Source organism: Bufo gargarizans, chromosome 2, assembly GCF_014858855.1.
Source record: "Bufo gargarizans isolate SCDJY-AF-19 chromosome 2, ASM1485885v1, whole genome shotgun sequence".
In the NCBI taxonomy this organism is placed as follows: domain Eukaryota; kingdom Metazoa; phylum Chordata; class Amphibia; order Anura; family Bufonidae; genus Bufo; species Bufo gargarizans.
In genome coordinates, this window is record NC_058081.1 from 321,507,264 (window position 1) to 321,524,744 (window position 17,481).

Genomic DNA, 17,481 nt, shown 5'->3' on the forward strand with positions numbered 1-17,481 from the left:
CACAGCAGCTGCTGTTACACCTTGTCTACATGATAAGTGACAATTGCTGAAGTGAGACAACCCCTTAAAAAAAACTGCTTTGCCCTTACCTTGTTTAACTCCGTCTGCCCCGGGCCAGTTTTCATCCTCCTGCCCAGGCCCCTTTTTTAAAGGGAACCTGTCACTGGGATTTTGGGTATAGAGCTGATGGCATGGGCTGCTAGATGCCATTAGCACATCTGCAATACCCAGTCCCCATAGCTCTGTGTGCTTTTATTGTGTAAAAAAAAAACAATTTAATACATATGCAAATTACCTGAGATGAGTCCTGTCCCTGACTCATCTCACATACAGGACTCATCTCAGGTTAACTTGCATATGTATCAAATCGTTTTGTTTTTTTTACACAATAAAAGCACACAGAGCTATGGGGACTGGGTATTGCAAATGTGCTAGAGGCCATCTAGCAACCCATGTCCCCAGCTCTATGCACAAAATGCCGGTGACAGGTTCCCTTTAAATCTAACATGAGTCACTTCATGTGGTAATATCTTTGTAACACTTTTACTTATCCAAACCATTCTGAGATTGTTTTCTCGTGACATACTGTCTTTAATGACAGTCATAAATTTGAGTCAATATATTTCACCTTTATTTATGAAAAAATCCCAAATTTACCAAAGATTTAGAAAAATTCAAAATTTATATTTCTCTGCTTTTAAAACAGAACGTGATACCTCAAACTATTTATTACTTAAAGGGAACCTGTCACCGGGATTTTGTGTATAGAGCTGAGGACATGGGTTGCTAGATGGCCGCTAGCACATCCGCAATACCCAGTCCCCATAGCTCTGTGTGCTTTTATTGTGTCAAAAAAACAATTTAATACATATGCAAATTAACCCGAGATGAGTCCTGCTTGTCAGATGAGTCAGGGACAGGACTCATCTCAGGTTAATTTGCATATGTATCAAATCGTTTTTTTGACACAATAAAAGCACACAGAGCTATGGGGACTGGATATTGCGGATGTGCTAGCGGCCATCTAGCAACCCATGTCCTCAGCTCTATACCCAAAATCCCGGTGACAGGTTCCCTTTAACATTCCCCATATGTCTACTTTATATTGGCATCATTTTGTGAATGTCATTAAATTTTTTTAGGATGTTAGGCTTAGAAGTTTAGAAGCAAATTTTTAAGAAAGTTTCCAAAACCCACTTTTTAAGGACCAGTTCAGGTCTGAAGTCACTTTGTTGGTCTTACATAGTAGAAACCCCCCATAAATGGCCCCATTGTAGAAAATACACCCCTCAAGCTACTCAAAACTGATTTTACAAACTTTGTTAACCCTTTAGGTATTCCACAAGAATTAAAGGAAATTGAGATGACATTTCTAAATTTCACTTTTTTGGCAGATTTTCCATTTTTTTTTTTTTTTTTTTTGTGTTTACTCCACTTTATTATTTTCAAAATGTGTCAAATTCACTCAATAAGCACTTGAGCATTAAGCGACACTAGTACCATAAAAATATATAGGATCACGCAGGATCCACATTGTCAATAACAATCAGCATGAACAAATATTATCGATAAGTACAGAATATTAGAAATAAAGAGAACATACTCAAATACACTGCAATATTCATATCATATAGCAGATTAATAATCTTGTCCCTCACCCCCAGAGACCCAACAAAAATCAAGGGAGGCAAAACACATGTAGCATACAAGGATGAACTATCTCCCAGTACAGGCACATGTAAAAGGAAAAGAAAGAAAAGAAAAGAAAAAGGGGAACACACACACTCGTGACCCCCAAGAAAACTACCTACGCTATGTAGATAACCAGACTGCTATCACCAGAGAATGAAATACAAGATGCAAACTGTAAAACTATTACACCCCAGTTCCCAACCCTCCCCGCCCTGTGTTACTTAGTTCCCCTATTAGCCTTGAAAACTCAGGAGATTGTACAAAATCCAACAAAGGATTCCATTTACCGTAGAACCTGCTCTCTGTACCCTGCGAAAGCGCTGTCAGCTCTTCCATTCGTATCAAACTTCTAATTTCGGACGCCCATGCACAGAGAGAGGGAGCCTCTGTCTTCTTCCACTGGCGTGGAATTACCATACGCGCTGCTATTAAAAAGAACCGTAATGGATTTTTCTTAATACTAGCTATCGAGCCAGGGATAAGTGATAGAAGAGCAATCCCAGGGGAGTTAGGAACCGTTTTACCTGTGAATTTGTTACAAATGAGGAACACCTGGTCCCAGAATTTCTTTATTATTGGGCATTCCCACCATATATGCAGCATGGACCCCACCGCTGAATTGCATCTCCAGCACATGTTAGAGACACTTGGGAACATCTTACTGAGAGTCAAAGGGCAATAATACCACCTGGACAGAATCTTAAAGTTCTTCTCCTTTGCATGCGCAGCCATAGACAATCCATGAGAGAGTGCACACACCTTCAGGACATCCTCCTTGGACAAGGAAAGTTTCAGATCAGATTCCCATTTTCTAAAAAACGGGGCTAAATCAGGATTACTACTATCCATTAGAACTCCATACAACTGTGAGATAAGCTTGCAGTGAATATCAGGCTTCATATAGATATTGTCAAAAGACGTCATGTCAGGACATGACCTGTGATCAAACAGACTATGGAAGAAAGACTGCAACTGAGCATATGCAAGCCATGTGGAGCCATTCTGCCTGCCATCAGATACAAGGGAACCATATTCTTGCAAGCGTTGTTGCGTCATAGCGTCACGGATCCTAGGGTATTGGGATTTGTGCCAGATTAGAAAATTGGATGCCCTTTCTCCTGCCATGAAGTCAGGGTTACCCATAATTGGAGTCATGGGACCTCTTTTGTGCGAAATCTGAAACTTCAAGGTCCAATAATCCCAGCAGGCCAAGGCGTGTCTCACCAAAAAAGGCCAACACTCTTGAGCTGGGCGGTTGGTAAGCCATGGTGCTATCGATAAATCTAGTGGGGAGAGCTCTCTCTCCATCCTAATCCAGAGTTTCGGGGAATCCCTAACTGACCAGTTTATGATCCTCACCACTAATGCTGATGCATGATATACCTTAAGATCTGGTAGGCCCAACCCTCCCTTATCTCTATGTTTAGTCAGCACCTTAGAACCGATCCTAGACCTACCTGAAATCCAAATGAACCGATTAATGGCCTTCTGAAGAACCGCAAAATATCCACCTGGAACGCTTATCGGGATAGTTTGAAAGACATACAGAAATCTCGGAAGAACGTCCATCTTAACGACCCCGAGCCTACCAAACCATGAGATGCGCTTCAGAGAGAATTTCTGCAAGTCTTCCAACACCTTCTTCTGCAATGGCAGGTAATTAAGAGGATATAGTAGGTGAAGCTGTTTCGGGATCTGCAAACCCAAATATGTTATACTAATGGTCTGCCATTGAAAGGGAAAGTTGCTTTGAATTTGGGAAGCTACCTCCGTAGGAAGTGAAATATTGAGCATCTCGCTTTTGGAGGGATTCATTTTAAAGTTGCTCAGGAGGCCGAACCTATGGAATTCATGTAGGATAGATGGGACAGTGACATGAGGATTTGAAACATACATAAGAAGGTCGTCAGCATAAAGTGCCAATTTATGATGCTCGCTCCCCAACTGTATGCCCGTGACATCTGGGTTAGCTCGTAATGCATTAGCTAGATGTTCCATAACGATCACATACAGTAGGGGAGACAGCGGACACCCCTGCCGAGTCCCATTTTTTATGCAGAAAGAGGAAGCTAATATGCCATTTGTTCTCACTCTGGCAGTGGGGATCGTGTATAAGGCAGCAATTTTCCCTATTACCGTAGGACCTAAGCCAATTTGCTTCAGCGCCGCAGTCATAAATTCCCAATTAACTCTGTCGAACGCTTTTTCAGCGTCAACTGAGAATAAACAGAGAGGAACCCCCCCACTTTTAGCCCCAGAAATAAGGTTAATCGTGCGGATAGTATTATCCCTGGCTTCCCTACCGGGTACAAACCCTACTTGATCGCCGTGGATAACGCCAGGGAGAACACTATTAAGACGATTCGCCAAGAGTTTGGAATAGATTTTAATGTCGCAATTGATCAGGGATATGGGACGGTAATTAGTGCAAACCTTTGGATCTTTATTGGGTTTCGGGATTACAACTATATGAGCCTCCAGGGCCTGTCTAGGGAAAGGGCAAGAGGGAGATACACTATTAAATACCCTTAGAAGAAAAGGCAATAATAGCTCTTTAAAATCCTTAAAAAAGGGTGCAGTAAAACCATCCGGGCCAGGGCTTTTACCCCCCTTTAATGACTTCAAAACATCTCCTATCTCCTGTTCTGAAAAATCCTCCTCAATTTCCGCTCCTCTGTCTATGGGAATCGTGGGAAGCGCTGTCTCCTCCATATATGCATGTATCTTATCAGCAAACGCCTCTGCAGGCATGTCCGCAAATTGTCCTTGTATGCTATACAGGCCTTCGTAATACTCTTTGAAGGTTTCCGCTATTTGTCTAGGATGATGCACCAAAGCACCCTTAGCATCTAGTATATTTGGAATAAAACTAGCCTGTTGTCTAGGGTGTATATAGCGCGCTAACGCCTTCCCAGGTTTATTGGAATGTGCAAATAAGTAACTGCGAAACCGCTCAACATTCCTAAAAGCAGAGGCAGAGAGCAACACTTTAAGTTGGTCCCTAGCCACCGTCAGCTCAGAAAGAACGAGTGGATCCAATGATTGCTTATGCGATTGCTCTAGCTCAGCTATATGGTGCAAAAGTTGCCTGATCTTCGCCCCCTTCTCTCTTTTGAGTCTGGCACCATGGCTCACCAAAACGCCCCGTAACACACATTTCAATGCTTCCCACTGTAATGGGAGGGCAGTGTCATCCAGTGAGTGGTTCTCAATAAATTGTCTGATCGTTGATTCCAGATCAGCTTTACATACACTATCCCTCAAAAGAGACTCGTTCAACCTCCATGTCCACTCCCTAGCCACTAGGTCCGGTAATTCTAGGGATAGAAATATTGGTGCGTGATCTGACCAAAGAGTGGAACCTATGTGAGCGTCAGGAGAATAGGACAGCGCATGATGGGATATCAGGAATCTATCTATTCTGCTGTAGGACTGGTGCGGCGGGGAAAAATAGGTGAAATCCTTATCCTTAGGATGGAGTATCCTCCAAACATCAACTAACTGTCTAGCATGTAGCAAATGTTTAGTTCTGGTAATTGTCGACCAGGGAACCGAAGTTCTACCTGAAGAGGAATCCAAAGCGGGCTCCATGATCATGTTGAAGTCACCACCCAGCAGCACCAGTCCCTCAGCAAAAGCATCTAACTTAGTGAGAATACCTGATAGAGCTCTGCTTTGTCTGGTATTGGGCAAGTAGAGATTTCCGACGGTGTACACTCTCTCATGGATTTGAAGCTTCAAGAACAGGAACCGGCCCAAAGGATCCGATTGTGACTCTAGAAAGGTATAAGGCAATGATTTATGAAGAGCAACTGAAACACCCTTAGACTTAGCATCCGGGTTAGTGCTATGAACCCAATAAGTATAATGTTTTGACAAAATCTTCGGAATCTGCTCCCCTTTGAAATGTGTTTCCTGTAACAACAGAATTTGCACCCTCTCCCTGTGCATGCCGTACAACACCCCTGATCGCTTTTCCGGGGTATTGAAACCTCTAACATTTAGTGAGGCTAACTTCACACTTGGTGGCCCCACCATGATGACAGATACAAATCGAACTTATTAGGCTATATTTAAGAGGGGGAGGAGAAAAGGGTAGTCAAGGGTTCGCACAAACCACCTCAAGAATACCCTGCGTCCCGAGGAGGTCTGGCAATCACCGACTATCCAGCCAAGGAGGCAATAGGAAGAGGAGAAGAAAGAAAAAGGAAAGGGACAAACAGGGGTGAGTTGCAAAGTCAGGTAACCGTCCCAAGTAGAGGGACCAACTCGTCCTATACCAGATAGAGCGAGAGTTACAGTAGGAGACGGACTTCCAATGACGGACCAAGGAAGCCGCCACAGGGCTGAGAGGCCCGAAGGCCACATCTAAAAGATGAACATGAAAACAAACACGTACAGCTTTCAGTATCTACCAGATCGTTTCTGCAGCACTAAGCTTTCTGTGAGCTATACTTAGCAAACCTACACAAACTGCAAGAGAATTACCCCTAGGCATAAGAGTAACATAACCAGAGAGATAAGAAGAAAGGGGGAGAAAAGAGAAGGCAGAAGCATTTTCATTCCCCCCAAATAGGTACTTATTTCCGAGGTCGTCCCTGAAATATCAAAAGAGATGAATACTTATACGACCCAGTCTCAGGTTTACGGTCTCGCTGGTTGCTGAGAATACGCCCTCTCTGAGGCCGCTCTTCTAAGATGCCCACTTGAGGACCGAGATGGCAGAGCTGGAATGACCTGCCAGTCAGGTAGATGAACTGCTGGCAAGTTCAATGCAGACAGGAACATGTCTAGATCATCAGGATCCCGCAGCTCTATACGGTGACCATTCCTACGGACCACTAGCTGAAATGGGAACCCCCAGGAGTACGGAATATCCTTAGACCTCAAGAGGTCCAGTAAGGGCTTGAGTGCTCTCCTCTGGGCCAAGGTGTTTCTTGATAAATCTTGAAGGATCGTCAGTGTGGCCCCATCGAAATCAATTGTAGAAAGGTTACGTGCCTTCTTCATTATAGCCTCTTTCACTGAATAAAAATGCAGACGGCAGATCACATCTCTGGGCCTAGAGGGGTCTGAGCTGATGGGGGCTAAAGCTCTGTGCGCCCTATCCATTTCCAGCCGATCTGTGACAGGTTCTCCCAGGATGTTGCTAAACAGACCTTGTAAGGTGGGTATTAAGTCCTCCGTCTTAGTAGCCTCAGGAAGCCCTCTCACCCTAATGTTATTCCGTCTGTTACGGTTTTCGATATCATCGTGGAGACGGTAAAGATGACCAATGTGACGATCTCTAGTTTCGCCTTGAACCATAAGCTCATCCACCTGAGCAGCCGTGTGATCATGCATGGACGCCACCTCCTCCAGTTTCTCTTCAACAGCTCTCACATTAGACTTGATCGCAGATAACTCCTGCTTGTATGAGTTCTCCAATCGCTCCACATATTTCTCCATCTCTTGCTTAGTGGGAAGGAGTTTAATATAGTCCTTTATGTCCCAGCTTTCATTTGGGGTCTCGCCCTCTGCCATTTCCGCTGCACCAGAAGGCTGTGCTGTAGCGTAGCAGTGCTGGGGAGATGAGGCCTCGTCCCAAGATGGCGTCTGCCTCATGGCGCCGCCACGCAATTGATCCTGCTTGGACCGGAGCGAGTCAGGTGAGCGACTTACTGCAGCGCGGTTCTGGGTCCGATTTGGAGACCCCTGCGAGCTCAACGGTACCTCCGCTTCCGAGGAGTTGCTCCGGTGCACCGGCGTGAAGGTCGCTGCGTTCGGGTTGCGGCCTGCTTTATCTCCCGTCGGCTCCGCTGCAAAATACCTCAGCAGCCCGCTCTTTTCTCCTGGGGATCTTGATGAGGGATCACCCGCTAGTGACCCTTTGCGTGTGCGCACCATAGGAGCTGGTTTCGGTGCATCAGGAAGCAAGTAGCCCTTAGCCTCTCAGACCTGCGGCGGGAGCTCCACAGCCGTGCGTCCTCACACCGCCATAGTCAGGCCACGCCCCGGCAGATTTTCCATTTTAATCTATTTGTTATTTAACACATAGAGGGTTAACAGCCAAACAAAATCCAATATTTTTTACCCTGATTCTGCGGTTTACAGAAACACCCCATATGTGGTCGTAAACTGATGCAAGGGCACACGGCAGGGCGCAGAAGAGAAGGAGCAGATTTTGCTGGACTGGTTTTTAGACACCATGTCCCATTTGAAGCCCCTCTGATACACCCCTTCAGTAGAAACTCTCTAAAGTGACCCTATTTTGGAAACTACAGGAAGGTGACAGTTTTATTGGTACTATTTTGGGGTACATATGATTTTTAATCACTAAATAACGAGATTTTTGTGAAACTCACCTGTAAAATCTCTTTCTCGCGTGGTTCATTGGGGGACACAGGACCGTGGGTATAGCTTGCTGCTGCCACTAGGAGGCGACACTAGGCTGAAAAGTGATAACTCCTCCCCTGCAGGCTATACCCCCTCCAGCCTGGAGAGAGCATATCAGTTTGTGCCCAAGCAATAGGAGTAGGAGAAAATAACCATACGGTAAACAACCAACAACTGACCAATGCCAGTCGGATCAAACCAGAACTGGGGCCATAGTGGCTCCACAACCGCCAACAATCACGGCAAACAGAAATCACTGGGTGGGAGCTGTGTCCCCCAATGAACCACGCGAGAAAGAGATTTTACAGGTGAGTTTCACAAAAATCTCGTTTTCTCGCTGGTATCATTGGGGGACACAGGACCGTGGGACGTCCTAAAGCAGTCCACGGGGAGGGAAAAAAATCACATGCCCCAGGAGAAAAAACGTCCTTGAGGATGCGTAACTCACTGTCGCCTGCAAGAATTTGCTGCCTGGAACAGTATCCGCCGGTGCCTAGGAAGGCACCCGGTAAGACTTGACGAACGTGTGCCCGGAAGACCAAGACACTGCCTTCCACTCTGGAAGCTACTGCACGAGGAGATGGACCCGAGAATCGCCGACCGCTGGTCGGGTGGGCCAAGACTCAGCTGGGCGTTGCCCACCCGAGGGCGGAATGCCCGAGCAACTGTTGAACGGATCTATCCGGAAAACATCCTTTGGAGGCCGTCAGCCTTGACAAGGACCCCAGGATAAGAATTGGTAGAAGTCCTTAGGGCTGTAGGCGCCAGACAAGGACAAGCAAACCCAGAGGCCAAATCACATGGCTGATTGAGAGCTCGGTCCGTGTACTACGAGGGAGAAAGAAGAGAAACCCATGTCTGTGAGGCGTGGAAAGGCGACCACCTTCTGCGAAAAAAGAGGACCTTGGACGGAACACCGCCCTATGTTCATACTTAAAGAAAAAAGTACGTACAAGAAGGCGTAACAATTCAGAGAAAAAAATAATAAACAATGCCACCAAACAGCTGGCTCCTGGCCGCAGCTGTGGAAGCAGAACTAAAAAGCCAAGTCCTTAGGATTCACCTCTGGTCCAGAGAACAGCCCCTAGGGAGCGGAATATTGGTAGACCAACGCCCTCATAGCCAGAGAGGCTGGTGGTGAGATCTCTAGTAAGAGAAGCTGCCTGAGAATCACTAGGAAACAAACGCCTGAGCCAGGCGTGCCCCACTGCCGGCCAAAGTATCAATACCACATGGGAAAAGTAAGTAAAATAAAAGCCAATGTGAGCACCGCCAGTGATGGGAGCCCCGTCACTGACCATATTTCAACAAAACAGTAACGCTGCCTGGAAGGGCAGACGAGTGGAACAAAGATGAGAGAAATACTCTTGCTGGGTGAAGTTCGACCACAACGTCCAACGCCTTCACCATACCCGAGGAACCCTGGGCCCGAAAAAAATAAATAAATAAATAGGGATGGGCTCCCAGAGTCGTACAACCCATGGCTACTGGTCAGCTAGACAGGAGGATAAGGAGATCAGTTATCCACCACGAGGGGAGACCGGAAAGGAAACGTGTGATCCGTACCAGGAACGAAACTCCTACTAACAGGGGACGTCGTAACATACACCCGCTCTACCCGTCTTGGGAAGACTCTCAGTCCACCCCCGGAATGAGCAGTGAAAGAACAACCACCATTGACTTGAGGTGATATCACTGACATCTGAAGAGAGGTAGCACCACTGGCGACACAGTATGACTACTAGATCCAGGTCCCGCTTAGAACGGCAATCTAGAGCAGACGAGTGCCGTAGGGACTGATCTACCCAGTAGAACGCACTCAAAAGGTAGGTGCCGATCAGCCATTGTAATTACACCATCGCCACACCCGAGCCTACGACAGAAGGACAATAGCCAACAATAATGAAGAAAGACCGGCACTCACTATAGCCTTCAACAAAAGATGATGTCTTTTTTGGTCACATACAATACTCTGACGCGTTACGGCTCACATCAAGAGCCTTTCTCAAACATATGGATATGGATTGGATGTGGCAGAAGGACAACAGTTGTCAGAGCCACGTACCCTTATTGGTAGAAAACCAGAAAGAGGCCAGAACTAAAGCCCATTCCCATGTGAGACGGGGGCTCCACAGCGTCTAGTGGAGATGCGACACACCGCCAGAAGGGGAGGCCCTACCAGGGAAGCCCCAAGAGTAATGCACACGCCATACTCCAGCCGAGGAGTAGACCACACCGTAGAGGTCACTGATTCTCATGGTAGAGGAATCCGCTGCCTGACGAAAGAACTGTGCAGAAGGAGCCTTCGCATGTAGCGGAGACTCAAACACCCCTCGTGCGGTAGGGGCTACCGTATGCTCCGCCAGCGTGGACATGAGGGGACGGCCTGAGAACATCCAGGAGAAGTTCTGGTATCAAGCTGGCCCAGTCAGTAGAGCCAACCCTAACCCCTCCACCTGACAAGGGCGCTGAACAGGAGCAACTGCCGAATTAGTACCAGGGTAGAACCCCTACCTGAGGGGGGGCTGTCTCGCTACAGCGATTAGGAGCATCTGGCCCTAGCGTGAAGACTACCCTGCGAAGGAGAAGCCGTTGTAGTAGCCACTGCAGATTGCCAGCATAACGCCCTCATCTAGATAAGGATGAGTGGTGGACTCAGCATCCGGAGTCGGTGGAATACTCTGCTTGCTGGATCTTGATCACAGTACTCTGTGCAGTGTGACTGACCTGAACGGTGGAGGCTCATGGGGATGGGGAGTCTCTAGGACACATAAGAGTGGGTGACTCCCCTGAGAGCACAAAGGCCACATTCTTGTGTCTCCAAAGGGTGCATGAAGAAAAGAGGGATACAAAATGGGGGTATCCATAGTCTCCAGTGGCAGTATCCATATGCCACTAGATGGAGAATATCAGGCACCAGCGGTACCGACTGTTGCCACGGACCACCTGTGAAGGGAACCAAGGCATCTAGAGTCGTGGCGTAGCTGAAATACAGCATGCAAAGATGCATAGCGATTCCCCCGTTACTGGATCGTTTGTAGAGGGAACTGCCATAGGAAGTATGTGATGGCAAATGGGAGGTGGAATAGCAACCAACGGAAGCGCAAACCCCCGGTAGGGAAGGGGGTAGCGATAGTCAGAACCGCAAGCTACGGAAGTGTAAGTACCCACTCAATGGAGGGGGAAAAACCGACGGCAAACACTGCACCCAGTGGCAGTGCAAACGCTTTACCTACGATCGGGAGTAACATATCCAGTAAGTACTGTACCCCGAGGTCGTGCAATACATCACCCATCGAAGGGGGTAACGCACCTAGCAGGAACTTGCATATTAACGAGTTCTGTACTCTGTGGGAGGTGTCATCATCCCCCCCCCAGAAGGGTGTAATGCGTACGTAAACACTGCGACAGCAGTGAGAATGCCATCATGCCACCTAACAGACGGTTAATGTATGCTGACAATACTGAGCCCAGTGGAACTTCAATTCCGCCACTCACAGAAAGAGGGACAACTTGCCGGCATTGAGGCCAATGCTAGTGAGGTCAGTCCACCTCAGGAAGGAGGTAAAACCCAAATTAAGCACTGTATCTAGTAGAAGTGTAAATAGTGCCTAAGGAAGGGGTTAATGCCTACACCAGAACCGGTTAACACGGACGTAATCTAGGGACCGAATAACTGTCCTGCCTCGGCCCGCTCGTGCGCAGTTCCACCTCTCAGCCTCTAGCCATGGCTGTTGCAGGTTGCGGCGGTGTTGAAATAAGAACCAAACTACCCGGAGGTGGAATGGAACTAAAGGTCTGCTTACCGATTGCACAGACGGTGCTGTAGTAACCAAACGACCCAGGAGGGTGGATTGGGAACTTCCAGAGGTCCCCCGCTGAGTTGCGCAGGGTAGAAACTCAAACAGACGCCCCCGGAGGGTGGATGGGAAGTTTCAGTTGTCCACAACTGGATTTGCGCAGTCGGATATTTGCGCAGTAGTAGCACCATTAACCAACCGGTCTCAGAGGGCGGATCGGGATCCTCCAGATGTACCCCACTGGATTTATGCAGTTGGAGCATCATCAACCAAACGGCCCGGAGGGCGGATTGGGGACCCTTCGGATGTACCCACTGGATTTACGAAGTTGGAGCATTATCAACCAAACGGCCCCAGAGAGCGGATTGGGATCCTCCAGATGTACCCCACTGGATCTATGCAGTTGGAGCATAATCAACCAAACGGCCTCAGAGGGCGGATTGGGATCCTCCAGATGTACCCCACTGGATCTATGCAGTTGGAGCATTATCAACCAAACGGCCCGGAGGGCGGAATGGGAATCTCTCAGATGTACTCCACTGGATATGCGCAGTTGGAGCATAATCAACCAAACGGCCTCAGAGGGCGGATTGGGATCCTCCAGATGTACTCCACTGGATTTTTGCAGTTGGAGTATTATCAACCAAACGGCCCGGAGGGCGGAATGGGAATCTCTCAGATGTACTCCACTGGATATGCGCAGTTGGAGCATAATCAACCAAACGGCCTCAGGTGGCGGATTGGGATCCCTCATACGTACTCCATTGGAACTTGTGGGCTGAGGAGAGCAGGATCTGCATGCGCACAATTTTAAAAAAAATTTTTTTTTTTTTTTTTTTTTTTTTTTTTTTTTTTACTAATTTTTTATGAGGACCTAGCCCGATATGGAGAAGGGCTGTATACTGCAATATAAAGGCACATTGTGCCTGCAGACAGAATCTATAGAAAGCAGGGGCCTGAAATGAGGGAGGAAGTTCCGGCCTAGAAGGCCGCAAAGCCGGGGACTAAATTATCACGCCGGCCGACCGGGACTCACCGCTAGTCAGTACATAGCGAACCTGGATCGATGTCCGGAATGCGGTCACCTGAGTCCGCTGACCACGTAAGCCCATCGGAGGAGTAAATATGCGTGGCCGAAGAAATCAGAAAGAAATAAAACGGTAGGCCCAAATAAAGCCGGGGCATAAATTTTGCGGCGTCCGGCCGAGTAGGGAATCCGTTCTGCCTGCTCTCCCGGGACGGCTTAGTGGACTCCTGAAAAGGGAGCCGCCGAGAAGGTGCGTCGCTTGGCCGACCGGGAAGCCCACCCGGTCGGTCGGAGAGCGGGGTCACCGGAATAGGGCGCAGAAGGCGCCTGTTTGTAGTCGGGAAGGTGAAAGTAACATGCCGCGGCCGTGGAAAGGGATTAACCCTTTCTACTGAGGTGAGCTGGGCGATGGGTGGAGGATTCCTCACCCCCTCAAGAAGGGGCCATGTGAGGGGGACAGGGAGGGACAGTAAAACTCACCAGACTTCATCTGTGTTCTTCACCCATAGTCTTGTACCAGCAGGGCCACCCCACGACCGCTGGCACCAGGCATCAGGGGTCCATGTAGAGAAGGGCTGGGGAGGAGGTGGCCCTCTTGCTGGCGGGAAGCAGGGGAGCTAGGCTGCCCTGGTCCACTTTGTCTTCTTGGGGGAGGCAGGGCGGTGGAAAGGCAACACCGGCCAGCCTCCCAGGGAGACAGAGACGCATGCGAATCTGTGCCCCTTAACCTAAAAATAAAATAAAATAAAAACAAAAATCGTAAAAGAGCCACCCTGCTAAGCAGGGAGGTCTGCCTCCTACGACACTAAGCTAAAAACTGATATGCTCTCTCCAGGCTGGAGGGGGTATAGCCTGCAGGGGAGGAGTTATCACTTTTCAGCCTAGTGTCGCCTCCTAGTGGCAGCAGCAAGCTATACCCACGGTCCTGTGTCCCCCAATGATACCAGCGAGAAATTATGTTTTTTGTGAGGCAAGGTAACCAAAAAATGTCTGTTTTGGCACCGTTTTTATTTTTTACAACATTCATCTGACAGGGTAGATCATGCGCTATTTTTATAGAGCAGGTTGTTATGGATGCGATGATATCTACTTTCTTCGTTTGTTTCAGTTTTACACAATAAAGCATTTTTGAAAAAAAAACATTTTATTGTGTCTCCATCATCTGAAAGCCATATTATTTTTATTTTTTTCTGCCAATCGTCTTGTACAGGGTCTCGTTTTTTGCAGACAGAGTTGACATTTTTATTGGTACCATTTTTGGGTACTGGGATTTTTTTATCATTATTATTACACTTTATGGGGCACGGTGACCAAAAAATTGGTTGTTTTGGCACAGTTCTTATTTATTTTTACAACGTTCACCTGAGGGGTTAGGTCATGTGATATTTTTATAGAGCAGGTCGGTACAGACGTGGCAATACCTAATATGTTTAGTTTTTCTTATTTATTGAAATTTTACACAATAAAATCATTTTTGAAACAAACAAAAGCCAGAGCCTAGCTTCTTTTTTTTGGGGGGGCCGATTGTCTTAGGTAGGGTCTAATGTTTTGTGGGAGGAGGTGATGGTTTGATTGGTACTATTTTTGGTGGCATACGCCTTTTTGATTGCTTGATGTTGCAATTTTGGGATGGAAGGTGACAAAAAAATGGCTTTTTTTTTTTTTTAAGTTTTTATTTTAATTTTGTTATGGTGTTCATCTGAGGGGTTAGGTCATGTAATATTTTTATAGAGCTTGTTGTTACAGATGTGGCGATACCTTATATGTCTACTTTATTTATTTATTTCACTTTAACACAATCCTAGCATTTTTGAAACAAAAAAAAAATATGTTTTAGTGTCTCCATATTCTGAGAGCTATAGTTTTTTTTCATTTTTGGGCGATTGTAGGGGTTCATTTTTTGCGAGATGAGGGGACGGTTTTATTGGTACAATTTTGGGGGCATACGCCCTTTTGATCACTTGGTGTTGCACTTTTTGTGATGTAAGGCCTCTTTCAGATGAGCGTGACGGATTAGGTCCGGATGCGTTCAGTGAAAGTCACACCATTTTGCAAGCAAGTTCAGTCAGTTTTGTCTGCAATTACGTTCAGTTTTTTCCGCGCGGGTGCAATGCGTTTTTCACGCGCGTGATAAAAAACGGAAGGTTTACAAACCTAGCAATAATCAGTGAAAAACGCATTGCACTGAAGCCCCGTTCACTTCTATGGGGCCAGGGCTGCATGAAAAATGTGCTGCCTCTTTCACGCAACGCAGAACTCATGCGTGGGAAAAAAAACGCTCATTGAAATGAATGGGTCAAGATTCAGTGCGGGTGCTATGCGTTCTTGTCCCGCATAGCACCCGCGAGGAAATTCGCTTGTGTGAAAGGGGCCTAAGGTGACTAAAATGGCTTTTTTTTTTTTTTTACGGTGTTTACTGGGTGGGTCATGTGATATATTTATAGAGTCGGTCGTTGCGGAGACAGCGATACCTAATATGTGTGTTTTTTCTATTTTATCTCTATTATTATAAAATCAGGGGAAGGGACATTTTTTTCTTTTGTTACTTAAAACTTTTTTATTTATTATTAAAAACACATGTTTTTGCTTTTTTTTTTATTTTTATTTTTTACTTTATTTCTGTCCCACTCAGGGACTTCAACTTTTGGGGGTCTGATCCCCTCTGCAATGCATTACAATACATCTGTATTGTAATGCATTGCCTGAGTAATACACTAACAGGTTGCCTAGGAGAACCAGCCTGGGGGTGGATCTCCTCGGCACCCTTTGCAAGGCATCGTGCTGCCTTCTAACCCATCGGATCCCCGTCACAGCAGCGTGGGGACCCGATGGGCTCGTTCACTGACCGCAAACCCCTTCTATGCCACGGTCAGCGCTGACTGCAGCATAGAAGGGGTTAATCCGCTGGCATAGGCTTTTACAGCGAAGCAGGCAGATACAGCAGGGGCCCGGCTATCAGTGACTGCCAAACCCCTGCAGTGATCGGGCGCTCACCGCTCCGGTGCCCACCCGATCACCATGACATATTAGTACATCAAAGTGCGGCAAGTCACTTGCCGCCATGACGTACTAGTGTGTCATGTGTCAGGAAGGGGTTAATACGGTGTAACTGCTTACTGTTTTATGCACTGTTTAACCTGTACGACTATTTCATGTCATTACCATCATATCTATAGTTAATTTATGTATCGTTGTAAATTTACAAATTCTGATAAATAAAAAGCTGTTACACGTTGGCATTAACCTTCTACGCCCAAGGGAAGGGCAATCCTGCAGCCATGGTTTCTTCCACAGGGGGTTTTCCTCTCCTGAGTGCTAGGGGGTAACTCTTTGTAAGTCAGGGGTGTGCCATTTTCAGTATTTTTTTCATAGTTATTGGTCCGATAATAAACTTCAGGCACTTAATGAAAATACAGTAAATTGATTTTAAATAAAAATTTTCCACTTAACACCGAATTTAAGCATTTTCTGCGTTTGTTTCATAAACTTTGGTTTGTATGGTCTTGCTTGGGAGTGAGGATCCAGTACATATCACATAGCAATAAGGCCCCTTTCACATGAGCGAATCTTCCGCGCGGGTGCAATGCATGATATGATCGCATAGCACCCACACTGACACATTCATTTCAGTGGGTCTGTGTACATGAGCGTTTTTTTCACGCATCAGTTCTAAGTTGCATGAAAAACGCAGCATGTTCTATTTTCTGCGTTTTTCATGCATCCCTGGCCCCATAGAAGTGAACAGGGCTTCAGTGATGCAAGTCCGGATGCGATGCATTTTCACTGATGGTTGCTAAGAGATATTGTTTGTATACTTCTGTTTTTTATCACGTGCATGAAAAACACATCAAAACGCAGGTTTACGCTCAGAAGATGATTTTGAAGTGGAGACAAAAGTCCTGCATGCACAACTTTTGTCTCCACTCCAAAATCATCTCCTGAGCAGAAACATAACGGATTCCATTATAGTCTATGGGGTCCTTAGGCTCCGTTATGTGCCTTCTCCGTCCTTTCTGTTCTCCTACTCCTAAACTGGGCATGAGAACAGAAAGGCTGAACAGTAGCCCCCCTGTCCGTCTGCCTTTATTTTCCTGTTTTACTAAGCTTTACTGCAGTCAATGCAAATGTGCCCACATCCTTGGATTAGGACTATGGAGGTGAAAGTGCATGAATTAAGGTTTTATTCATTTTTGTATATCATGTCTTTAAATGAAGATTGTATTTTTTCTATCAGAGGTGCAGTTTGTAATGCGTGCCTTCTTTTTTGTGATGTTGCAGGGGTTTGGTGTGGCAGCGTCTGGTTATAAATATGCTATAATGGTGAATTGGGTAAAATTATTAAAAAGGTACGTCATGATAAACTTGGCGCAAGAGGCTAGGCATTTTAGAAACCTTTTTCTTGCCTTATGCCACCAGGCTGATGTTGTGGTCAAGCTATGAACTTACTTTTAGGCCTCATGCACACAACAGTGTTTTTTCACTGTCAGTGATTTGGCTTCAGTTGTGTTTCCTTGTGTCTTCCTTTTTTTTTTTTTTTTTTTGTCTGACGGGAAAAAAAAGGAAGGTTAATGAAAAGTGTAATTTTAT